Raw genomic sequence first — 27,205 nt, forward strand, 5'->3', positions numbered from 1 at the left:
AATCTGCATGTATTGGGATTTTTTTTTTTTTTTAGCAAAGACATGTAGCAGGATACATTTTGCCCTAAATTTATGACACAATTAGATTTTTTTAAATTTTTTTACTGGATATGATATATAGCAAAAAGTAAGAAATATAGTTTTTTTTTTCAAAATTGTCAGTCTTTTTTTGTTTATAGCGCAAAAAATGAAAAACACACAGATGATCAAATACCGCTGAAAGGAAGCTCTGTTTGTGGGAAAAAGGACATAAATTTCATTTAAGTACAGCGTAGCGTGACTGTGCAATTGTCAGTTAAAGAATCTCAGCGCCTTATCGCAAAAAAATGGTCTAGTCAGCAAGGGGGGTAAATCCTCTGGAAGGCAAGTGGTTAAGAACTAAGGATATGCAGACTACTGAACAGGGGTAATATCATTTGTTTGTTTGTTGTTGCTATGTTTTGTTTTACGATTGTGCCTATCTGTTATGACCTACAGTTGAATATGAATCCCATAAAGAAAAAATAGGGAATGTTTTTTGCCTGCTCAGTCATGTTTTCTTTCAAAATTGTAAATATGTATATTACCAATTCTCCGAGGGTTTGCAAACTTTTGAGTACAACTGTGTATTGTAAATTCCCCAACCCTTTGCTAATCTTTTACTCACCTGTCCCTGATGCAGTGAGATTTTGCCAATGAGACTACTAGCCTCTTGTCAACATCTTCTGCACTGTGCACTGTTCATTCATTCCTATGGAGAGCTCCTACCCCTCTACTCCTCCAGACCACAGCTATTCATTAGCTTTTATACTAAATGTCTTTGCCAAAATCCATTTTTTAGGAGACTATATTATGAGATAAATAAGTGGGTGCTTGGCATTCTAAGCAAATGTAAAGATCTTCAGGCGAAAATGTATTATATATATAAGTGCAGCGTTAGACGTGAAAAAGATTAATAACTTCAATGAATTACATGAATGAAGAAATAAATAATGAGCAGTATAATAATATATACAAAATTCCAGGTGGATATGGCGCTTTATCAAACGCAAAATGAAATGTGATAGTAAACAGTCTTATAGATAAGAAGTGTTCAGAAGTAGTGCAGGCTTGACTTGGTCAGGTCAGCAATTACGTGCTTCACTTTTAAAATTCATAAGTGCCTCTAAGAAATCTGTGTGATTTTAATCCGTGCAGCAACATATAAAATGCGCACTCACCAGATGCCATAGGTTATGCGCATTAAACCAATATGACTCTGTAGGGAGCCCCTTTAAGTTGAACTCTTAGCCAGCCTGGAACAAGGATGCCTCCTCTGGACACCAGCCTCTTCTGTAGCCATGCTTCCTCTGGGGGTCTCTGTGATCTTAGCTCAGATCAGAGCCAAATGATACGAAAGCCTCATGGTGTAGTATGTAAATTAATCCTTTTATTAATAGATGATTATCCAATCCAGTTGTTAAAATTATGTCAAAAAGAAAATTCCAAAAAACAGTCCAAGAGCAATAGAATAGTGTATATATAACAGCACATGTGACTGATGAGCCACTTTCCAAAATGGCCGCCGGACCTTCGTGCGGCTCCAGCGGCGTGACGTCACAATGTTAAGTCTCCTCCTTGATGCATTTCGTGCCAGTGCACGTTATCAAAAGGGGTGTATATATATACACCATACTGCCAAAATTATTGAGACGCCTGCCTTTACACGCACATTAAATTTAACAGCATCCCATTCTTAGTCCATAGGGCCCACCCTTTGCAGCTATAACAGCTTCAACTCTTCTGGGAAGGCTGTCCACAGAGTTTAGGAGTGTGTCTATGGGAATGTTTGACCATTCTTCCAGAAGCGCATTTGTGAGGTCAGGCACTGATGTTGGACAAGAAGGTTTGGCTCACAGTCTCCACTCTAATTCATCCTAAAGGTGTTCTATCGGGTTGAGGTCAGGACTCTGTGTAGGCCAGTCAAGTTCCTCCACTCCAAACTCACTCATCCATGTCCATATGGACCTTGCTTTGTGCACTGGTGTGCAGTCATGTTGAAACAGGAAAAGGCCATCACCAAACTGTTCCCACAAAGTTGGGAGCATGAAATTGTCCAAAATGTTTTGGTATGCTGACGCCTTAAGAATTCCCTTCACTGGAACTAAGGGGCCAAGCCCAAGCCCTGAAAAACAACCCACACCATAATCCCACCTCCACCAAACTTTACACTTGGCATAATACAGTCAGGTAAGTACCGTTCTCCTGGCAACCACCAAACCCAGACACTTCCATCAGATTGCCAGACAGAGAAGTGCTCACACTATAATCCCCCTCCCCCCTGGGCCAAACTTTACACTTGGCACAATGTAGTCAGGCATGTACCATTCTCCTGTCTGGCCGCCAAACCCAGACACATCCATCAGATTGCCAGGCAATGTGATTCATCCCTCTAGAGAACACATTTCCACTGCTTTGCACAACTGCATCCAACGCTTTGCATTGCACTTGGTAATGTAAGGCTTGGATGCAGTTGCTCGACCATGGAAACCCATTCCATGAAGCTCTTTACGCACTGTTGTTGTGCTAATCTGAAGGCCACATGAAGTTTGGAGGTCTTTAGCTATTGACTCTGCAGACACTTGTTAACTTCTGTGCACTGTGGGCGTCAGCATGCGTTGACCCCACTCTGTCATTTTACGTGGCCTACCACTTTTTGGCTGAGTTGCTGTTGTTCCCAGTAGCTTCCACTTTATTATAATACCACTATCAGTTGACCGTGGAATATTTAGTAGCAAGGAAATTTCACAGATGGACTTATTGCACAGGTGGCAACCTATCACGGTACCACACTTGAATTCACTGAGCTCCTTAGAGCGAACCATTCTTTCACAAATGTTTGTAAAAACAGTCTGCATGCCTAGGTGCTTGATCATATACATCTGTGGCCATGGAAGTGACTGGAACACCTAAATCCAATGATTTGGAGGGGTGTCCCAATACTTTTGGCAATATAGTATATATATTTATGCTCACAGAAATTAAAGGAACACTTTGAAAACACATCATATCTCAAGGGGGAAAAATATCATGCTGGCTATCTATACTGATATGGACTGGGTAATGTGTTAGGAAATTAAAATTATCAACCTACAGAGGACTGAATTCAAAGACACCCTGAAAATCAAAGTGAAAAAATGATGCAGCAGGCAAGCCCATTTTGCTGAAATTCCATTGCAGCAACTCCAAATAGTACTCAGTCGTTTGTATGGCCCCCACGTGCTTGCATGCATACCTGACAATGTCAGGGCATGCTCCTAATGAGATGACGGATGGCGTCCTGGGGTATGTCCTCCCAGATCTGCACCAGAGCATCACCGAGCTCCTGGACAGTCTGAGGTGCAACCTGGTGTCGTTGGATGGACCGAAACATAATATCCCAGAGGTGTTCTATTAGATTTAGGTCAGATGAGTGTGGGGGCCATTCAATGGTATCATTTCCTTCATCCTCCAGGAACTACCTGCATACTCTCGCCACATGAGTGTGGGCATTGTCGTGCACCAGGTGGAACCCAGGACCCACTGCACCAGCTTAGGGTCTGACAATGGGTCCAAGGATTTTATCCCGATACTTAATGGCAGTCAGGGTGCCATTGTGTAGCCTGTAGAGGTCTGTGTCCCTCCATGGATATACCTCTTTAGACCATCACTTACCCACCACCAAAACAGTCATGCTGAACAATGCTACAGGCAGCATAACATTCTCCATGGCTTTTACAGACCCTTTCTCATCTGTCATATGTGCTCAGGGTGAACCTGCTCCCATCTGTGAAAAGCACAGGGCGCCAGTGGCAGACTTGCCAATTCTGGTGTTCAATGGCTAATGCCAGTCGAGCTCTATGGTGCCGGGCAGTGAGCACAGGGCCCACTAGAGGACGTCAGGCCCTCAGGCCACCCTCACAAAGTCTGTTTCTGATTGTTTGGTCAGAGATATTCACACCAGTGGTCTGCTGGAGGTCAGTTTGTAGGGCTCTGGCAGTGCTCATCCTGTTCCTCCTTGCACAAAGGAGCAGATACCGATCCTTCTGATGGGTTAAGGACCTTTCATGGCCCTGTCCACCTCTCCTAGAGTAACTTTCTGTCTCCTGGAATCTCCTTCATGCCCTTGAGACTGTGCTGGGAGACACAGCAAACCTTTTGGCAATGCCACGTATTGATGTGCCATTCTGGAGGAATTGGACTGCCTGTGCAGCCTCTGTAGGGTCCAGGTATGGCCTCGTGCTACTAGTAGTGACACTGACCCTAGTCAAATGCAAAACTAGTGAAAAATAGTCAGAAAAATGAGTAGGGAAAAAATGTCAACGGCCTCCACCTGTAAAACCACTCCTGTTTTGAGGATCGTCTCATTGTTGCCCATCTAATGCACCTGTTAGTTTCATTAACACCAAAGCAGCTGAAACTGATTAGCAACCCCCTCTGCTACTTAACTGACCAAATCAATATCCCAGGAGTGTAATTGACTTGATGGTATACTCTGATTAAAAAGTGTTCCTTTGGTTTTTTGAGCAGTGTGTATATATATATATATATATATATATATATATATATATATATATATATATATATATATAAATAAAATGTGAATTGTTTTACATGAAAAAGTATTTCTGGTTCTATTGAGCCAGTTTTTCTATTCAGATAGATCTGATGTGCTGCTTTTCATGTCAAATCTGGAAATGACATAGTAAATCAGCATCATAATATGTCAGATGGGGAGACAGGTGACACAGCAAGCTGCAGAGTTACTTTCATGGCTGTGCAGTTTGGTAAGGATGTGTGATTCAAAAGGTTGAAACAGGATTATAAATCATTTGGCAGGGATAACAGTTCGGTTAATATATGTGAAGATTGTATATAGTTTTTTTGCCAAGAGAATGCACTTATAGACTATCAGCCTCATGCACACTTGACCTTGAAAACACTGCTTTTACAGGCATTTCAGCATTTTTTTCTTTGCCTCTAAACGCCCCTCCATGTTAGCCTATATGTCCATGCATACTATAGGTGTTTAGAGGCAGAACAAATACATAACTTGTGCATTTAGGAGAGGAGCATTTTGGCAAAAAAAAATGTCTGCCGTGCCTAAATGCAGGTAAATGCGTGAAAATGTGTCTAAAAACACATTAGCCACAAATGCTTTTAGCGTCTGAATGTTTTAACATTTCAATGGACAGAGTAAATTAATATTATATACCCCCAAGCACTTGACGCTATTAAACGTGTTTGAAAAAAAGCTTCTTGGAAGGGTTTTTGCATTTGCTTTCTCCTGCCAGTAGGAAAACGTTTAGAAGAGCCCCAGTGTGCAGGAAGCCTAAATCTAGTTTTGTAAATAAGTGGGGCTGTTATGTGAAAAGGCCTATCTACCAAAGATTTTAATTCTCATTACACAAGTACAGTGCTGTAAGTGATCCAGGTGTCCCTTCCAAAAAACTGAGCCAAAGCAATGAATCCTACCCCCTGTTGATTGTACGCTGCCTATCATTCCTATCACACACTGATTATTCTGTTCCCTAGTGTCAGATTGCTAGCACTGTGTAGTAGAGTCTGATTGGGTCATAGCGATACCTTTCACTCTCCATTTTTTCCCCCAGCGCAAATGGTGTTTTAGTAAGCTAATATAACACAGATTCAGATAGGTGTACATTTTCATTAAATCTAATCCTGGATAATATAGTGATCTCTTATAATGTTCCCAGTGTTCATCTTTAAGTCACATCTCAAAGTGATATCATCAATAGTTTAGGGAATACCTGAGACAGAAGCTGTGAACTCTACAAAATGGGTCAGGTAAAAACCTACATGTATTGTCGTTAGAAAAAAAAAAGCGCGTTCTTTCCTTGGCTTGAAAGTAGAAACCTGCTATTTTCTGCTTCCTTCAATTCCTTACAATAATTGGTACATCCTTCTGAGGACACAAGGCGACACCCCTTATCTTTATGTTTATTTTTTGATATTGATGGTTTTATGGGACTCTACAACCTTACAACCTCAGCCCTTTCTTTTATCTCTAATTTTCTGGCTGGATAGCTTTATGTACCTCTCAGGCTGACAAATGCACTTCTCTCTCACCCTCCATTATTTTCTCATTTTGATCTTTATTATTGAGCTTTTGTATAAAGCAAAATTGAGAATATTTGTGGTCAGGTACTGTGTCACTTGACTAAACATTATTGAAGTCGTAGTTTCATTAACCCCTTGATCTTCAAACCCCTATCACTCCACAACAAAAAGAATGTGGCTAACCCTTTGAAAACCACACTGTTTTTACTTCTGTACTGAAAGTATGGTTATATTTAAAGCACACATGTAGGCAGAGAGACCCCTATTAAATAAAGTTATGCATTCATTTGGAAATCTGTAAATGTGTTTTTAAATAGTAACTCAGTCTTTATTTTATTTATTTATTACATTTATTTATACAGTGCCGATAATTTCCCTCAATGCTTTACATATATATTGTACAATCACATCAGTCCCTGCCCTCAAGGAGCTTGCAATCTAAAGTCCCTAACTACATCTATACACATACTAGGGCCTATTTAGATGGGCCAGTTGACCCCTATGTGCTGTGAGGGCACTTGTGTGTCCACGGACACATATGTCTTTGGAATGTGCAATGAGGAAACACATGTAGGCACAGGGAGAACATGCAAACTCCATTCAGGCAGTGCCGTGGTTTGGATTCAAAACCGATGACTCTAGTGCAATCCTGGCGGAAACCACTTAGCCGCTTTGTTGCTAAAAGTACATGTAAGCTTCATGTGTGTCTTTATGTTAGCCTTATGTAGTACACATATCAGGAATTGGGTCAAATTCATATCACAGCTTGCACGTTATCAAAGCACTGCAATTCATTGTGAAAACACACTGTAGTGCTCTCTTTTAAAAAACAATTTAAATGTTATTGTTATGGGCTACATTCCATTGCAATGCATTATGTTGCATTAGAACGCACTGTAGCGCACAAAAATACACATCCTATTTTTTGTGTGTTGTGAATTGAAGTCATAGGACCTAAGGCAAATTGTCTTGTTCTTGCATAGGGACTGCACTGGGCAATACAGCCCAGCGCCGCTGGTGTGAACAAGCCCTCAGCTAGAAGAAGAATGGGTACTGCCATTAGTGTGTTGCTGCTCGTTCACTCTCCAATCACAGACTAGGGTGGTGCTTTTCCAAGCTGTATTGCATGACAGCAGTAGGGAGTCCATAGAGTTTGCACACTGGAATTAATAGAGATTTTATTGTGAGATCATAAAAGGGACAGGACGTCCTCAAGAAAAGGCTGTATGTGGCTTGTCATGAATGCTGAGAGAGGACTTGGGGTCCTACTAAGTGTAAGTACATTAAAGAGCACTTATCCTTTCACATTAATAAAAAAAATTCAATAATAATCAGATTAGTCATTAAAGCGGACCTCCACCCAAAAAGGGAAGTTCAGCTTTAAGGATTGGTCCCCCACTCCTTGGGGGAGCGGGTATCTGAAATTGACAGGTACCCACTCCCACTTCTGCTGCGATCACCTAGGTAATTGGAAACAGAAGTTGTTCTCCTCCCTCCCTCCCCGTTGTCTTTTGGGGCTCATGAAAGGTCCACTCCACTTTAAAGTGGTTGTAAAAATGTATTTTTTTTTCCTAAAATAATAAACATGCTATGGTATTGCAAAGAGTGGTCCTTTACCTCCTCTTCTAGGGTCCCCCACCAGCTCTCTGCTCCTCCTCTTTTGTGAGTGCCCCCATAGCAAGCTGTGTGCTGTGAGGGCAATTGTGCGTCCATGAACACACACAGCATGGCTCAGCCCAGTCCCATGCTCCCTCCTTAGAGGATATGATTAACAGCAGCAGTAGCTAATGTCCGCAACTGCTGCCTCTTTATCCTGTGAGAAGTGGAGGAGCAAGTAGTAAGACATTTTTTACTTTAATGCAGGGAACGCATTAAATTAAAACAGGTCTTGCTTTTAAAACCACTTTAAATCTGATAAGGTTGACTTACCAAGGACAAATAGACTGCTTACTTCATCTCCATCATCCCAACATGTGCAAGCTAGAGCAATATTAACTTGCAATGTGAAAATTCCCTTGCAAAGTATCCTATTAGTAAATAAACCCCAAAATATTAATATATATTCTTAAAGTGTATGTATAGTAAATTTTTTTTTAGTTTTGGGTAAAGTAGGGTAGGGTCAAATCCCCTGACAAATTATTTTGTGCAATCTGTGTATCATTATGGAAGTTTCCGTTAACTTTCTGTCTGAAATGCAGCAGGATGTGAGAGGAAGTCTTCCAAAGTGAATTTCCCTGTAAAGAATTGTGTCTCCATTGTATGATTTTTCCTTATCTTTTTTTCTGGGGACAGCTCTAAAATTTTGGACTTCCACTCACTTTATTCATAGAAGATGTTCACCAGTACAAATAGAAAGAGTGAGTCTCCCCAGTGGAGACACAGATTGCAATACAACTTGACAGTGGGCCCTACTTTTCCCACTGTATATAAAAAAAAGAATTTGACTAATAATACACTTTATTTATAGTAATAATTTTGTAACAGCTGTAGTACCTGTTTCTCTTAAAAAAGCGGGGCCTACTGTGTATTTATTGTGCCTGTTGTTTCTGTATATAGAAACTTCAGAACACTTTAAACAGCTGTTGAAGCATGGAGGTAACTGGTCTAAGGATTACTAAAATTATTTTTAATTAGGAAAAACAAGTTAAGCATGGCTTTGAATTTTGAATATATTTAGCAAATACTATGGCAGCATTTAAAACAGAAATACATACTAATTAATGTTGAACAAGCACAAGCAGTAGACAGTGCAAGGCTAAGTCATGTGCACACATGCAAACTGGCTTAGCATGTTAATATGCATCTATTTTATCTGTTGATGAATGTCTTTCCAAAAATAAACAAGATGTTTAGTAGTTCTGCATGCATATTCTTTCTTTAGTGATTATGTCCAGGACTAATTTTTTTATTTTTAATAAGCAAACATAAAATAGTGCATGTTAATATTTTTTTAATCTTCATTTCAACCAGAAGTTGGAACTTTAGCCCCCCTTTCATGTTTTCTACTTTCTCCTTGCTGTGTTGTATAAAGCATGTTTATAGGGCTCAGTAGCTCAAGGTACAATTTACTCTCAGGTGTATGAGCTATCACTTTTTTCACCTTTCTCTTTACTAAGGAAAAATCTACCTGAGAGGAGGCTGTGCTCCATATTTTAAAAAATGTGTTTCGGAAATCCTTTCTCATGTACTGGTTACTTGTAATAGAAAGAAGTATACATGATATATATATATATATATATATATATATATGCAAGTGCACATGAAAACATAGCTAAACAATTACCGGTAGCTTAAAACGTGCAACTGAAAAAAATGTACATTATATATTTCTGTACTTGTATACATTGATATGATGTTTTCAAGCTATTTTGATGAACATCTGTAAATGAGATTTATGTTTACTTACTTCAAGTCAAAGTCACATACAATGATTTATTTTCATTACCTGGAAAAGCCATAAGCATTGTCAGTAATCCTTCCTGGTGGGTCAAGCATATAGACATAAATCAGTTTCTGCGTTGGTTTATTAATATTGCCGTTGTTTTCCTTGCATTCATTGTAAAATGTCATAAATTAGAGGGTGTGCAATGCACGCACAACAGGTCTTATATAATAAGAATGTGACATAAAAGATTATTTTTAAAGCTCAAGATCATGAGGGTATTGTCCATAGAAAACATACAAATCCCATTTGTCATGTTTGTAGGTTATTCTTGCAGGTCATTTTCTGCTAAGGGTAACATAGCTGAATTCTTTTGGCGCTAAGACTGATGCAACTTTTGGTAACACATATATTGGCTTTTAGAAATGGAGTAAATGGATAACTTATTTTCTGTATACTGCAGTATTGGGAATACAATCCAAAGAGTTTTGCAAAAATGCTAGATGTCCAATTGCAGTTTTGGAAGGGGGGCCTTGACTGTAAGTAGCACAGGCAGAACTATGATGGGATGTTCATGACTGTGTCTTATATATGGATATTTAGGCTCATAGAACTATGTAATTAAATATATCCTATTATTAAGGGATGCCTTTGTTCCAGTTTGCTAAATATACCTTGCTGGAGTCTTTAAAGTGTTTCTAATTATTCCCCTGCATTCTCTCATTCCTGCATTAAGGTATAAAAATCTTCCACTTTCTGTGCTCCCCCCTTCCCTAAATATTTTCCTGTATCGATCCAATACTGTGCTTGGCTTCATCTCTTCCCTCCATTTTCCCCACTCTTACAAGCTTGTCTGAGAGCAGTCATTGACTCCTGCTGAGAAGAGGAGGTTTGGGGCTGCTGTGTGCAATGCCATTGCACAGAGCAGGTAAATGTAACATATATAAATATATAAAAAATAAGCTGTACAACCACTTTAAGTATGTTGTCTCTCAATAATTGCCAATTTCATTAGCTGTTGAGTAAAATATAAATTTACCATTGCAGTGTTCCATCTCATTAGATGATTAAAATGGGATCGGTTTTTCAAAGAGGTTTGGTACAGGCTGCAAAAATGTACTTTGCTCTGAATTTAAAAATTACTGTAAAATGCTGAAATATAATAAAATAACAAAAACAAAAAGGTATACTATATTATACTTGGCATCTTGAATTCCTTCACCAAGCTGAGTTTCTCATGCAGAAGAATGTTCTCTGGTCTTCCTAGTCCTGTCATCCAATAAAATATGGCTACATTTGATAAATAAACTCAAAAAGATTTTACTTCCAGTGCTGTTAGAAAAATATGTATAAAATATAAAGCTTGAGGGATAGAATCTACCTTCAAGCCATAGTGGTCCCTAGGCACAGGCTTATTGTAACTAATGGTAAACTGCTCTGTGATAAATTCCTGAGCACAACAAATAATAATATATTTGTCATGCCACCAAATCAACTGCATAGAGAAAAATAAGTAGCTTTATGGATTTTGTTTACTTTGCTGTAGTTTTCTAATAAATCTTTAATAACAGTATGTATAGATAGATGAAAATATATATATAACTATTTATTGTTAAATTACATTTTTGTAAATATCACGTTACTGCTGATGATTGCATTTGATTCTGAAAATGGGATCTCAGTGCTAAAAAATTCTTAGCTTTGAAAAACCCATAATCCATTCTCACATTATTCCTTTGTTCATTTTATTACAATTATATATTCACGGCAGGTTTACCAACTGTAGCTCTTGCTTGCGGGGCTCATATTATATCTCATGAATCTGCTTGAAATTTTCTGTGCTGTAGGCACTAATATATTACCATAATTGACTCTTTGCATTTTATTTTCATTTCGTATAGATGGATTCTTACTCGCTATGTTACTTATTGTAGATATGTGAAATAAGAGTGTCTTTGGTAGGAGTATTTCTATGTATGCATCATTTTATAGGATGGTAGAATCTGAGAGAACAAGTGAAAAGACAATTGAATACACAGTTAATTTCAATAGCTAAAATTAAGTTTTGCAGTCATTTCCTTAAAATATGGGTGCAGCAAAAATTGCAAAGCACTTGGAAGGCTTACTGAACAGAACAGCAATAAAACCTGACACACAGTGAGGTATTTGCCTCTGTGCAGCTATTTCTAGTACAATGAAGGTATTCTATATTTGCCAATGTTGTCTTTATAATATCCTTAAATCTGACGGGCAGGAATTGACTCCCAGGTGCCGCAGCATCAGGAAGGCAAATTCATTTAATGGATTATGGTTTGCAGCACTTTTTCTTATCAAAAAAGCAAATAAAAGTCTTCAGGGTATATCTATAAATGATTCACTAGCAAATTTGGCAATAAACATTTTATAGCAATTCATTTTTCTAAAATGCATCCACATTCACCTGGCACTTCACTCTAATTAAAAAAAGTGAATGTGCAAAGACAAATGCAGACAGCCAGCGAATGTCACCTTACTTCAAGCTGTATGGACAGATATTATCCTGGTGGGTGAATTTACCAGCCAGAGCTCTCCAGAGTGCTGAAACTACGCTTCTACACATTTTCAATACTAAAAAAAGGCAATTTTCTTAAATAGAAACAAAGGGAAATCCATGTCCCTCTTTCAGGCATAATCAGCTGGAGGCGTCAAAAACCTCAGTGATCTCCAGTTCCTTAAAGTAATACTAAAGACTTTTTTAAAATTAAAATAAAAACATGTTATGCTTACCTGCTCTGTGCAATGGTTGTGCAGAGAGCAGCCCTGAACCTCCTCCTCTGTGTTCCACTGCCGGCGAACTTGGCTCCTCCTCTTCTCCCTGTGCTCCCATAGCAAGTTGCTTGCTATGGAGGCACACAGTGCGTGCTCTCCCAAGCTGTTTGCATCTATGGAGCCACGCTTCATAGACACAGCAGGGCGTAGCCTCACCCCCACTTCTTCACAGCATTTGATTGACAGCAACAGGAGCCAATGGCTCCTGTTGCTGCCCAAGTCCCTGTGTCAAGCGGAAGAGAAAGGAGAGATGACTGAAGCTGTGCACAGCATTGGATCGAATGAGGACCCGGGTAAGTATTTAGAGTGTAGGGTGGTGGACAGCAAGATGTAAAATTTTTGTACCTTAAAGTGATACCTAAAGGCTCTTGCTATAGGGGCTATCAAGCAGGCTCACTCCAAAGCCATTATCCTGTGAATGGACATTGTCCATTCACACACACAGAGCATGGCCATGCCCCAACCCCTGCTCTCTCTTCATTGGCTCACTGGCTGTGATTGACAGTAACAGGAGTCAATGGCTCCCGCTGCTGTTTGATCCAATGAGGCAAGAAAGACCCAGGAGAGAACCGAGAGTGACTCAGCTCTCATGCATATCGCTGGATCGAGATGGAGCTCAGGTAAGTATGGGGGGGGGGGCTGAGGGGGGAGGTGCATCCAGGAGGTTTTTTAACTTCATGCATAGAATGCATGAAGGTAGAAGCAACCTTCAGCTTTTAGGACCACTTTAATGCAGGGAATTCACTTAGGTAAAATGCACTTTAATTTTAAAGTACCCTTTTTTTGGAGAACCCCTCTCAAAGAACTTCACAATGATATCAATCCCCTCTAAAAGCACCCCGGGCTGGCAAATGTAGTGACACTGTGCTTTATAAGTAGGAATAATGTTGTTTAGTTAATTTTTGTCAAATGTAAGGTGATTGTGTCTGCAGATCCCTTATAAATACATCCTATAGTCTGCATGCATTTTTTTATGGTTGCTTTTGTAAAGGCTCCATTGAAGGAATCTGATCTAAGCAATGAGACACAGAGGGGAAGATTTACTAAAACTGGAGCACTCATAATCTGGTGCAGCTGTGCATGGTAGCCAATCAGTTTCTAACTTCAGCTTGTTCAATTACATTTTGACAAATAACCTGGAAGCTGTTTGGTTTCTATACAGAGCTGCACCAGATTTTGCAGTTTTAGTAAATCAAACCCAAAGTGACCACAATGAGGAAGATGCATGCAATGTGACATTGAAATGATTTAGTAGAAGTTATTATACATGAACAAACAAGAGAAATGAGCACAACAATAGTGTGACAAACACAGCAATAGAAGAATAATAGAAAAACAGAAAAAGGAAGGAAGCAAAAAGGAGGAAGGAAGTTCTAAAGCACAAAGGCTAAGACTGATAAATACACATATCTGTAACAGAAAATATAATAAAAAAAGATAAGGCATCTTCATGAAATTAACCACTTGCCCTCCAGAGGATTTACCCCCCTTCACGGCCAGGACATTTTTTGCGTTACGGCGCTTCGTTACTTTAACTGACAATTGCGCAGTCATGCAATGCTGCACGCAAATTAATTTTTTTCCCATGAACTGAGCTTTCTTTCAGTGTTATTTGATCGCCTGTGCGGTTTGAATTTTTTGTGCTATAAGCAAAAAAAAATACCAACATTTTTGAGAAAAAACAATATTTTGGACTTTTTGGTACTAAAGATGTCCAGTAAAAAAAATAAAATTTTGTCATAAATTTAGGCCAAAATGTATTCTGCTACAAAACAAAAATCCCAATAAGTGTAAATTAATTAGTTTACGTGTGCGTTATAGCATTTACAAATGACGGTATAGATAATGGGATTTTTTTTTCTAGTAATGTCGCAATCAGTGACTTTTAGTGGGACTGTGGGACTGCGGCAGACATTCTGACACTGGGTGGAACTAACTTGGTGTCACTGACACCCCAGCGACTCCAATACAGTGATCAGTACTAAAAAAAAGCACTGACACTAATGGCACTGGGCAAGAAGGGGTAAATGTGAGGGGCGATCAAAATGTTAACTGTGCGCTGGGAGTGTTTTACTAGGGGTGTGTGTGTAAGCACACTGATCAGGATGGCTGTACTGTGCACAGCCATTACGAACAGTATGCTCGAGCTGACAGGGAAGAAGATTGTTTGTAAACAAAACAATCTTTCTCCCCTTCGGAGATGCTCGGTAATCACCTGGCGCCGGCAGGTAATTACCAGCCAGGACCCGGTGATTGACATCTACAGCCACGAATGGCCACGCGCGCCCCCTACCCAGAAATGCAAAATGACATATATTCGTGATTCTGTGCACATGTGCCGCCCTGTAGCAGTATATTTGCTGTAGGGTTGTCCTTAAGCGGTTAAATAGCAATTTCAGGTGGAAAAGCAAAAGCAATTAGAGAAATAATGAAGTTTGAATCTGGTGGCTGTGAAAAACATTTTTTTTCTTTTTTACTTCAACTCTACTGTATGAGTGAGACAGCAAGGAATTTAAAGTAGGTATCTTTGAGATTTGTTCCCAGCAGCACCAGGAATGCCTGCATAAGAAATTAAAATACTGAGCAGCTTGAATATGAGTATTGCATGCACCTCAAGATCTGATCTTCAGCTTTAAATGGAGTGTACCTGTAACTATGTTTGCTACATGTGTTCTTAGCAGATAACCTAAAGTACCATCTTTGCATGACTGAGTAGTTTAAAAGGTTTTACCAAGTTTATGGTGTTCAAATAATTTTATGGTGTTCAAATAAGCCACCAAGACTGTTAGGCTGTTTTTAATGGTCACTGAGCAGTATATGTATTTTAATGTATACATTAAAAACATTTTTGAATGTTTAGATATCCTTATGTGTAGGCACTTTTAATTTGTTTGCAAGTTACTTGCTACCAACATAGGAGTTGATTTACTAAAACTGGAGAGTTCAAAATCTGCTACATCCCTGCATAGAAACCAATCAGCTTCCAGGTTTTATTGTCAAAACTTAATTGAAAAAGCTGAAGTCAGAAGCTGATTGGCTAATATGCACAGCTGCACCAGATTTTGCACTCTCCAGATTTAGTAAATAAACCTCATAGCATGAGCCATTGGATTTGTTCTCCTTCCCTTTCACATTGTCATTATGTATTATAATTAAACACAATGTATTATATTTGATATATCTGTATCACACAATGATGTATTGCCATTGTTTTCATGTACAGAATATCACAGAATGTGTGCAGAGAATCAGCCAGTCCCAATTTACCTAGCAAGCTGTTTCTTCTGGTTAATATGGACCTGTTTCTTTGCCAAAGAACAAGGTTCACATTTTAGGGGGAATCTTCGCTCTCTTGCTAACCTAAGCTGCCTCTAAGACATCTGAAAAATACCTGAGGCCCCATTAACACTTTAGCGATCCATTGCAGTGCATTAACGTGTATGCATTAAAGTGTTAATAAACCCACTACAGTAAAATCAGTCTGTATATGCAGTAAAACATGCTTGGTATACTCACTGTGGAACCTAAGGGGTTAATCCTCTGCATTTTGTAAAAAGGCTATTTGATCCTGACTTCTCTGATCCTGCCCTTCTTTTGTTTCCCTCAATCCATCCACCATAGTTGAAGCAGCAGTAGCAAGTCTGTACATGCTCTGTTTTGGTGTATTTTGCTAGAGAGATTTTTTTTTTTTTTTTGGGAGGATGCATGTGATCGCCACAGGGCCAATCAGCGCTGTCCAGACAGTGGGTCAGGGGTTATGCAATCTCATAGGACGGACAGATGAGAATGAAAACTCCTCCTACAAGATTAGCCAGTGCTCGGCAAGACAGTGATAAAAGTCACAAGACTACTATATGCTGCTGATGAGAATAGGTATTTAGCAGTTTATATTTACTAAAAAATGGCATTTCCATGTTCTCTGTACTGTAAAGGCAATAAAACCTGATAGAAAAAAAAACAATATTTTGACTGTACATACAGCCAAAATATAGTGAATGCCGGGTCATGGGTTTAGTAACACTTTAATGTGCATTACTTTAATAATAGACCATTCATTATAGTGAGAGTGTACATTTTGCTATGTTTTTATGTGTATGCAAAGGCAATTTTGTACTGTAGATAGCATGGGAAACACTGTTGAAAGAGAAATACAAGTTGAAAACACAAACATACATACCTAAATAGCTGCAGCATTAATCCAGTGCTGCAGCTGTCCCCTGTTGGCTCTGTATCAAGAACTGAGTGATCAAAGACCACTGATCACTCAGTTCTCAGGTCAGCTCTGAGCACAGAGTGGTGACTGTCTGCTAGAATGTGGAGGGGGCAGGAGTGGCTGCCTTAAGTTCTCAGCAGCGCATCAGTGTGGATCCTGACATTACTGTTGAGATCAGATCCATCCACAGCTTGGACTAGCTCTGTGACATCAGCCGACAGTAGGCTTTAGCCCACTGAATCTGTCTAATAGGAGTCCAGAACTAAGTGCACTTCTGTGACCCACAGTAGGAGTATGGCCAAAAGAGCTTTGGCCATACTTTTCCTTTAAGTTGTTTTTTTTTTTTTAACTTTTACTATATGTAAATCCCCATTGGGGATTTCACTTGGCTTCCTGTCCCAGATACACAACCGGGAGTATGATGAAATATCTCCCAATTCCCTCACCAGAACAGGTGTCTCTATTGGACAATTTCCCTTCACTTCTTTCCTTGTAGCAACTGTAACATTTTAGATTGTCCATGACATTCTAAGACAATAGCCACCAGGACACATAGAGAGTGGGGACACAGCAATAAAACTTGATAGAAAAAAAAACAATATTTTGGCTGTACGTACACTTTAAACTTTTTTGATGGCTAAGGTTTAAGTCTCTGCAACAACACATACATTCTACAGATTTGGTGCTGTTTAAATACTTTATAAATGGTCATCTTGATACATGAAGAACCTACAGTAAGGCCTCTTGCACACTACAGCTTGAAAAAGCTCAGTACAGCATTTTTTTTACAGAGGTAAAATGTAGCCCATTATTTACAATATGCTTTTGCACACAGGTGCATAAAAAATTGCAGCATATTCCTCAGTAAGAAAACAAAAAAAAGAAAATCTGCATTTATGGTCAGTAATTTCCACTGCCTGCACACAAATGCACGCAATTACATGCATATGAGCATAAATATAAATTAATTTTACCTAAGAATATATTGTGTGTGCAAATGCGCACATGCATGCAAATTCGCACACGTGCACATATATGCGCATAAATATATGCAAATATGCACAAAACAAGAGCATGAAATTATGTTTAAACACAACAGGTGCTCAACGGGGCGGCACACCCGGCTCTTCTGTTGATGTGGGTATCAGTGATTCGTTGTTTGGGTATCATTATCCCATTACTGAGGTATGTGACTATTGTCTGCTTAGCCTGCATCCACTGGTCTAGATTGTTAGGCAGAGGCTGAAGGCATGGAACAATCTCCCCTTAAATCTTATTGGCAGGATAAATCTGATCAAAATGAAAGTGCTCCCTGTGCTCTTATATGTGCTTAGTCACTCCCCAGTATGGATACTAAAAAATTTTGTAATTGGCTGCATTCCCTTATCAGTTCTTTCCTTTGGCAATTTCATCTGCCTAAATTTAACAAACAAATTCTCCATAGATAAGCCAAGGTGACTTGGCATGTCTGGATTTTCACACTTATTTTTTAGCTGCTATCCTCACCCATACCCACAATTGGCTGATCTCTGATTATACCAATTCCTCGGTTGTTCTGGAGGTGGCTTATGTTGGCTCTTATGAAGCACTTAAAATTTTACTTTACCTAGGTGTGTGAATTTTATGTCCATCCCTTACCTCCTTTATGCGAGCTGTTGTCGGGGCCTGGGCCATGGTCATGCCCAAGGACGCTTCGGCCTCTGCCTTCTGGTCTCCACATACACCCAGTGGTGTATCTAGGTTTTGTGCTGGCCTAGGCAACATAAACATCAACCGCCCCAACCTTCCCTGTGGAGAGAGCCTGACACCGACACCCCTCCCCCCACTGTGGAGAGAGCATAACACCGACCAAAAACCCCCCCAAAGGAGAGGGTCTGACACCAACACCCCCCCACCCGCAGAGAGAGCATAACACCAACCAGCAACCTTCCCCCTCAAAGAGAGAGCCTGACACCAACCAACACCACCCCCCCGGTCAAGAGAGCCTTCCACTACCACCACCTCCCCTATACACCCGCCGCCACTCCCCTCCCATCCCTGGCAAGAGAGAGAAAGAAACTCATAGACACCTTCACAGTTTCGGACATCCCCGGGAATGAGAGTTGGGCTCTGCATACATCAAGCAGCTCTCATCTCTTGGCTCCCACCTAGTCCCCATGCTGGGTGTGTTCCTTCTTCCAGGTAGCAGCACTGCCCCCCTGAAAAATGCCGCCCTAAGCAAATGCCTTGTTTACCTTGTGGTAAATACGCCCCTGCATACACCATTGTCGTACAACCCTAACCTGCCTGAATTTGAGACTTGCCCAGACCCCCCCAGTGTTGGCCTCAAGAGGTATTGAATATTTAGAGAATATATGTGATAGAGGCTTGTTACTCACCTTTGATAGCTTGAAAATCAAATATGATCTTCCCAATTCTTTTTTTTTTTTCGATTCCTCCAACTCTGCACACTTTTCGCTCACAGTTTGGAGAAGACCCAGTTCATCTGTTGATGGACAATCTGGAGTCCCTCATTCAGGAACCATCCTTAAAGAAGCCATTGTCCTCAATCTACAAGGTGATGTTACCTACAATCCATGTGGGTTTATACCCTCTACAAGTGAAGTGGCTGACAGAGATTGGTGAGTTTGATGGGGAGGTTTGGGAAGATGCCTGGGATTACCCCTTTGCACAACTAGTAGCTACCAAGGACAGATCAATGCAGTTTAAAATTCTGCATATGCCTTATTTAACACCTGCTAGGCTCCATAGAATTTTTCCCGGGGTAGCATCCAATTGGTGGCAATGTGGTGCAGCCTCGGTAGACTTCTTCCATATTTTTTGGTATTGTTCTCAAATCTCCACCTTCTGGATGGACATCATAGATTTTATTTGCTCTCTGACTACCATCTCCGTTCCCCGGATGGTGGATGTGTGTCAGTCGCATACCTGGCGATACCAGAACGCTTCTTGGCCTATTTCGTTTCTATGCCAGAAAGGCCATTGTGATAAAGTGGAAAGATGCCCAGTCTCCTTCATTAAACTGTTGGAAAACACTGGTGAATTCTGTGGTTCCCTTCTGCAAGTAGACCTATATATCCAAGGGATGTCCATTGAAGTTCAACAAAGTTTGGGATGTCTGGTTAGAATCCTCCTCCACAGTGGCGACTGACCCAGTGTGTTCAAGCTAATCTGCTCTTGCTTTATTTTGTTCATGATCTCCATTGTGCTCTTTAGGAATTTCAACAGGGATCTGATTGTTCCTCCCATTTATTTCCCTCTTTTTATCCTATATATGCCGAGACCAATACTTCTTTACAAGTCATACCTATCCTAACTATCTTACGTTTCTGGTTAGCTGGAGAGAGTGAGCTGTTGTTATTGTTATGGTTTTTATTCGTTGTGTTTTGTAGTTCTATTACCTGAGTCGGGGAATGCCCAGAGGCTGTTTTGTACCATCTTTTCTTGCAAAACTCAAATAAAGAAAATAAAAAAAAAAAAAGCAGATGCTCAAACATGAGTACTGTGTGCAAGAGGCCTAATTAGTGTTTGAATGCATGGCTGAAGGCAGGTTTTTGATTCTAAATAGTTCTTAAAATGCTTAACAAAGAGAGGTTTAGCGGAAAGAGAATGAATTGTAATATGTAAGCGGAAGTGTCTGTCACTGTCATTCTTAAACATGTACCTTTGACTCCTAAAGAACTATGTCACAAGATAAATGCTAAGAATTCAAGTAGCTTTCACTTCTCTTCACTCTATATAAAGTTTATTTTCACAAATGTAAGATAAGGCTTAGACTAGAGATGAGAAATTTGATCAGGTCAGGTTTAATATTGACCTAAATCTGGCAGATTTGTGGCCGTGGGCTATTTCAGTGAGTAATATGAAATTCACTTTATTAATTCTGATGTTTTTTACATGTTTCTTTTTCTAAACAAAAATGAGCCACCCTCCCTCTTTCTTTTAACTAAAACAAATATATACCATCCTCCAGGCATATGGGGTGGTGTTTATGGTGGATGTCTAGGGCTGGAGAGCTCTCAGTGTAAAACATTTTACCTTTATTTGTCTGGTAAAAAAAGAGTCCCTGTATCCCTTCAATCAATTCAAATCAAAATTTGAAAAAAACATACAAGAACCAATTTCTCCATATTCTTTTCTCAAGTATATGAAAAAAAGGTAGAAGGATATGCACAAACGTCTTTTGTTTTTTCAAGCATGCTCTTTTGTTGCTAAAGTGCAGTGCTAAAATTTGCAGCTTCCAGATGAAAATTGAGAATCAACTGAAAGTCATTGTAGTAATGGGACTGTGGACTTCTGGGAAATCCTGTTGGTCTAGTTTCCACACAGAAATTGTTAGTAACAAAATTCAGTGAGCGTTTAACATTTTCTTTGGAATTATAATGTCTCCTATTGGATAAAGTATCTAACCAATAACAGTATCTAGACATTAGAAATCTCCCAGAATACAATTGTCCAGTCACATCAGTGAATCTATATAAAGTAAGTTTTTTTTCATTTAGCCAATTTTTTTGAGCAGAACACGAATGAAACCAAAAGAATCTTACGAATTATTTACCAAACTTTAACACAAATATACACACTTATAAGTTGTTGTTGGACACCATTGGGTTTTTAAAAACCAGGACCTCATTGGAATTTAGGAAAGGAGCCTCAGTAATTTTAGGTCAAACTTTTGAACCACCCACTCAGTGATAAGGGGCACACAGCCTGATATCAGCATGGCAGGGTCCCTTATATTAGTAGCCCTGTACTTATGGGTATAATTGCCTGTATTTCCAGTGTGTCTGGCTGGCAATTCTTAGGTGTATCCAATTTTTATTTTGTTAAAATGTTTAAAAAACAAAGTATTAAACATCTGCATATCTGTGAATGCAAACCCAGTTAGTCAAACTAATTTTAAAGCTGAAGTCCTAGAGAAAAGTTTACCATTGCAGTGCATCCCCCTCTGCACTGCAACATTTAAATGCTCATTTTGTCTAGGGGGATTAGAATAGGGTATAATACTTACTGTATCTCTCACTCCTGCATGCTTACTTCTTTTAATAATACAGGTCCCCTTTTCTTCACCTCCCAACCGATTGCATATTTTCATCACCATCACTTACAGTGCAGGGCCAGTGGTCCTGCATTGTACATGGAGACACTGAGGGCCCATCCACACGCTGGGAACATTGGACAGCAAAGAAGAGTGCCTTCTGCTGAGGGGAGAGAGGAATAAGGGAGGTCATTACCTTATTCATCATCCCTACACAAAATAAATATTCAGCCCTAGCAGTGAGGAAGGGGGGCCCACTGGGGGGGTAATTTTGTCTTTAACTTTAGCAGTGTTAGAACTTTTGTTTTTTCTGTTGGTGTCATTATGATGCAGTAAATAACACATTTTTTCTAATATCTCATTTGTAATCTAAAAGGTATACAGTAAATGTTCCAAATAACGGGTTTCAATCAGCTTGCAGAATTGCCTAGATTTTGTAACATATTCCTCTCACTGGGTCTTTGGCTGGGCTTGCATAAAACAATCACCCTTTAGTAAACCACCCAGCCTTGAATGATACATTTTAAAATGTACAAAAAATATTTTGGTAGTTTAGTAGCTGTAGAAAGAATTAAAGTGTATATTAAGGCTGAATATTTTCATTTTGGATAGAATAGGGGAGATTTAGACCATTTTTTCGTGTGGCTCCTTTGGGGAGATAAACCCTTATTTTTGTCCTTTTGATCATTGGCACCAAGACAAAGAGTGAGGAAATGTTAGAGTTGTCAATGGAATAAGAGGTGAAGGTTAATCTTCCAATGGTGAGACCTGTTGCAGAGACAATTGTAGGAAACTCCCTTCACTTTGGGAAGACTTCCATGTGTTTCCTTTTACGTCTCAACAAGGTAATGTTACTAAAGAGGTGAGGGTTATTCTTCCAATTGTGAGACCTGTTGCAGTGACAACTGTAAGGAACTCCCTTCACTTTGGGGAGATTTCCACATGTTTCCTTTTACGTCTCAACAAGTTAAAGTGTTACTAAACCCAGGACCCTGCATTCACTGTATCTAGTCTCCCATAGTACACAGAACATGGAAATGCAATTATTTTAGTAAATATAAACTGATAAATATCTTAGCAGTCTTGTGACTTCTATGAGTGTCCGGACGAGCACTTGTTAAAGCTTGTAGGAGGAGTGTTATTTCTCCTCTGACTGTCCTATGAGGCTGCATGACCCCTGACCCTCTGTCTGGACAGTGCTGATTGACCCTGTGTCAATCACATGTGCCCTCCAAAGAAAAAAAATTCTACACACAAACTGAGCATGTGCAGAGTGCCTCCTAGGTCTCTGTACTATCAGCAGATGGATTGGGGAAAGTAAAAGAAGGGGAGGATTAGAGAAGGCAGGATCAAACAGCCTTTTTACACAATGCAGAGTATTAGCCCCTTTAGTTCCACAGTGAGTATAACAAGCATGCTTTACTGCATATACAGACTGATTTTACTGTTGTGGGTTTAGTAATACTTTAAGTGAAAATCTCCCCAGCTTGACATAGACAGAAAAAAACCTGATAGAAGTTTTGTCTAAAACTACAGAAGAAGTGTTGATTGTATATACACTTATTTATTTATATCACAGCTATCCTCTAAGAGACATACTCCTGTCAAAAATGAAAACTAGAGTTACACAGAGGATACAGACTACCTATTCAGGAAGTTTTATTTTTCATCCAGGCATTTCTATAGTATGCCAATCTGCCCAATACCCCTTTTGTCTGTGATCTGATATTTTCAAACACACCTTTCAGTTACAGAAAGCCTGATGTAAAAAGAAAATAAATAGTGATAATACCTTGCTCACATACTCAAATTAATTTCAAACCTGCCCTCCTCAATGTTTGAATGTTAGTGGAAGGACAGGAATTAGTAAAACTGTAAAATACAATACAGGGGCAGACTGACAACTCTTGGGGCCCCCGATCATGGGGCCCCTGTGTCCTTGCCCAAACTCAAAAATGCCTATGAAAAAGGTACCAGGGGCATCTCATGGGGCCTCCTACTGACCCCAGGCCCTCGGGCAGTGCCCGAGTTTCCAAATGGTCAGTCCGCCCCTGACTGATACTTTTGATTTTAGCAAACAATTGTATTGTTTTATTGCTGGTAATTTTTAGAAGTTCACCTATGGGTTTCACTTGCCTAGAACTGCTCTTTAACAAGATTCCTCAACACGATTCATTCAGAAACAGCACTCCTCTCCCTACCATTGCACTCTAGTGTGCTGCATTTATTGAATGTGTGTTATGCACATTATACAGTATCTCCCTTGCAACACTTGTTATACTCCTCACAAATCACTTGATTATGCAACACATAAGGCAAAAATAACATTTGCAGTTGCAGTGGAAAAAAACCTTACACGACTGATATTGGGGCTACCAGAAATTCCATAAGTCTTTACTCTCAAGAAAAATACATGACTTCTTACAACTCGTGAGAGTTAGGGTTGGCAGGAGCACACTTTGGATACTTAAGATCTGGGGAGGTCTTCAAAAATGTTGCTGCAATATATTATTACATATTTACAATATGTTTATGCAACTGTACATTCCATTTTATTTAAGATTTAATACTTTTTAAAATAAAAAAATTCAGTTTATCACAAGGCACTGAAAAGTTTTACAAAATATGACAAGTTATACTTTACTTAAAATTAGTTAAGTACAGCTGAAAAATCGTTTTCAGTGTACATAGAATGGCTAATCTTGTTTACTTATGGATGCAGGGGCTCTTAAAGATCATTTTTGTTTCCTAGATTGTTTCTGCTTTTGCATAAAATTATATATTTAAATAGATGTTTAAAGTACTAGAGCCTAAGAACATGTAAAACATTACAACCCTTGAACTGGGACATGATCAGAAGGCAGGTCTTGAGTTTAGCTCCAAGTTAGGGCTCTGATACACGTCCCACCATCACCTTAAAGCATTATAGGAACCTTCTTTTTGGTTGCTGAGGAAATTACTTTCCATGTGGGATGCAGAAAGGGGAGATGCCAAACAGGCAAGTTAAAGTTTATGCACATAATATATATTATAATTACTTGCAAGCCACTGAGGTATAATAAATAAATATATAGGTCAGCAGGCATCTATTCACATCCTCATATAAATGTGTTTTGTAGTATTGTACAATAAATTGTTTGCTTATTGCCACGCCCTAAATGTGAGATATGAATACTTCCAGAAATAATGAACCATCCAAATCAACTTATTAAAACTTCAAAATAAATAAATAATAGAATGTGAAAAAAACAAAAAACGTGAAAAAATATCATAATATTGGTAATTTAAATAAGAAATGAATAGTGTTCAAAAAAGTCTATATAAATTCGATTAAAGTTGATTAGTCAAACAAGATTGCAGATGGATTCTTGCTGGAATATAGATACTTATATACACAGCTTTGTGATGTTTATCCTTGATGGATATCTTTAGAGACTCCCTTGGATACTCCTGATGGTTGATTATAGATGATTGTGGGTCTGCGGGTTAGCTTTTTCTCATGGCAATAAAAAGTGCTCCATCTCCTTGTATTACTCCTCGTTGGTATAGTGGGAAAGAAAAAAGTACATGGTGCCTTATCGTTTTTTAAACAATTTTATTCACAACTACTTCTTATGCACTCACAAGTATTCAGTATAAAAAGCGCTGAGTTAAAATCAGTGAGACCGCTAAATGCGTTTGTGACAGGTCTCCTGCGTGGTTGCTCACACTCGCTCACATAGACTTATACTTGCCGTCGGGTTGCTGTGGTGACGTCAAAGCTCCTCCCCAACGTGTTGCGCCACAGGGACACGTGGCTAAAGTTTATGCACACTTGCTGGGTGCTTTTATCTAAAGATACATCTAGACACCAGGGGGTTTATATATGAAAAATTAGCTGTGCATATGTTTTAAGCATTCGCGTAAGTACCATGAATGATCTCTGTATTATTTGTAATATGATTGTCTGCTATGATTGTCAGCATCATTTAGTAGCCATAATGCATTTTTATTCAGGTATTTCAGGAAATTATTGCCATGAGCTGCTCATAGAAGATACTCATATTACAAAGAATATGGTAATCATCCTTGGTGCTTGTGTAAATTCTTAAGACATGTGCACAGCACATTTTGTATACATATACTCCCTTCTGCTGCCTCTTCATAGGCCCTAGTGTTTGCCAAACATTTTTGATTAAGACACGTTCCCTACAATACTGAATTAAAGAGAAAGACAAAAAGTATATATTGTGCTTGGAACAATTTCTGCAATTCTTAGTGAAATTGTACAGTATGAGTGGGAGTGTTTCAAAAGTATATGCCCCGTAATGTTAACAAGCCATTGTATGACTATATAGAGTAGTGGTGGTCATCTTGGAAATTATAGGAGGCGTCAAGTGAGAACCCCAACACTCCCAAAATATCACACAACTGAGGTGAACTGCCTTGAGTTAGGTAGCCATTTCAAGACTAATAGGCAATAACATACCAGAAATTTCAGCCTTTCTGCATTTTTTGCAAAGTACTGCAACACACACTGAAGAGAAAGTGGAAGTTATATAAGCTCTATTGCTGTCAGTGGCAGTAATAGTAACTCCCTGCTTTGGTGTCAATGATCACAATAATAACCCTCAGTATTGGTGTCAGTGGCCTCAATAATACCGCTGAATGCTGGTGTCAGTTGGCACAATAATAACCCTTAGCATTTGTGTCAGTGACTGCAGTATTAACTTGGTCAGTGACCACCATATTAACCCCCATCAATAGTGTCAGTAACTGCAATAATAATCCAAAGTGTTGATGTCAGTGACCAAAATAATAACCCTTATTATAGGTGTAAGTGACAGGAATAATAACTGCCAGGATTTGTGTCAATAGCAGCAATAATGCGCTCAGCATTAGTGGCTAATAAATTAACCCCGGCATTAGTTTTAGTGAATGCAACAATAACTCCCAGCACTGGTGTCAGTGTCCTCAAAGATAACCCAGAATAGGTGGGCATTATAAACCCCAGCATTGGAGGTAATGGATGTATTGCTGGTTAGTGGCAGTTGTGGATAAAATATTGAAATGTTAGAACCTGTGTCAATTTTTATGACTATCTTTGTTCCTTTAGGTGGTATTTCAGTGGGTATTATAAATCCCACCATTGGTGGTAATAGATGTATTGCTGGTTAGTTGCAGTTGTGGATAACATCTTGAAATGTTAGAACCTGTGTCAATTTTTATGACTGTCTTTGTTCCTTCAGGTGGTATTTGCCTAAATGTTCTGTTATGTCACCAGAAAAGGAATTAGTGGGGAATTTTCTAGTATAACCAGCTAGGATTTTATCTGTCAGGTTTTTATTACTTTATCCATAGTAGATGTAAACATTCTCTACTTTCTGCCAAAACTAAGAAAACAGTTTGGTTAGCATTCGACTTTATGCTTTCCATGCCAAACAATGAATATGTAATACATCCTCAATATAGGAATTCTATAGGAATTGTCACAACACTAAAGTTGTGGTGTACAGGAGGTTGCTTGCACAAAATTTGGCAGCTACAACAAAGTTTAATATATGGTAGTTTCTCCTTTTGTACTTATTATTTTAATAAAAATGCAATTTCTGTTACAATTAAAGCTAAATTCTGGGCACATGTTATTATGAAAAACTGTTATGTCCTATAATTAATTTGAATGTTGTTACTCTAATTTCTCAAATCT

The 27,205-nt window shown here is 39.1% G+C and overlaps 1 protein-coding gene across 5 annotated transcripts in view; it reads left to right on the plus strand.

The window, feature by feature from the left end:
• Nucleotides 1–27,205, plus strand: part of NLGN1 (neuroligin 1) — an 869,488-nt gene that overhangs the window by 289,200 nt on the left and 553,083 nt on the right. The window lies entirely within an intron of this gene.

Source organism: Staurois parvus, unplaced genomic scaffold (assembly GCF_062004578.1).
Source record: "Staurois parvus isolate SC_StPar_1 unplaced genomic scaffold, SC_StPar_1.0 ptg000155l, whole genome shotgun sequence".
Lineage (NCBI taxonomy): Eukaryota > Metazoa > Chordata > Amphibia > Anura > Ranidae > Staurois > Staurois parvus.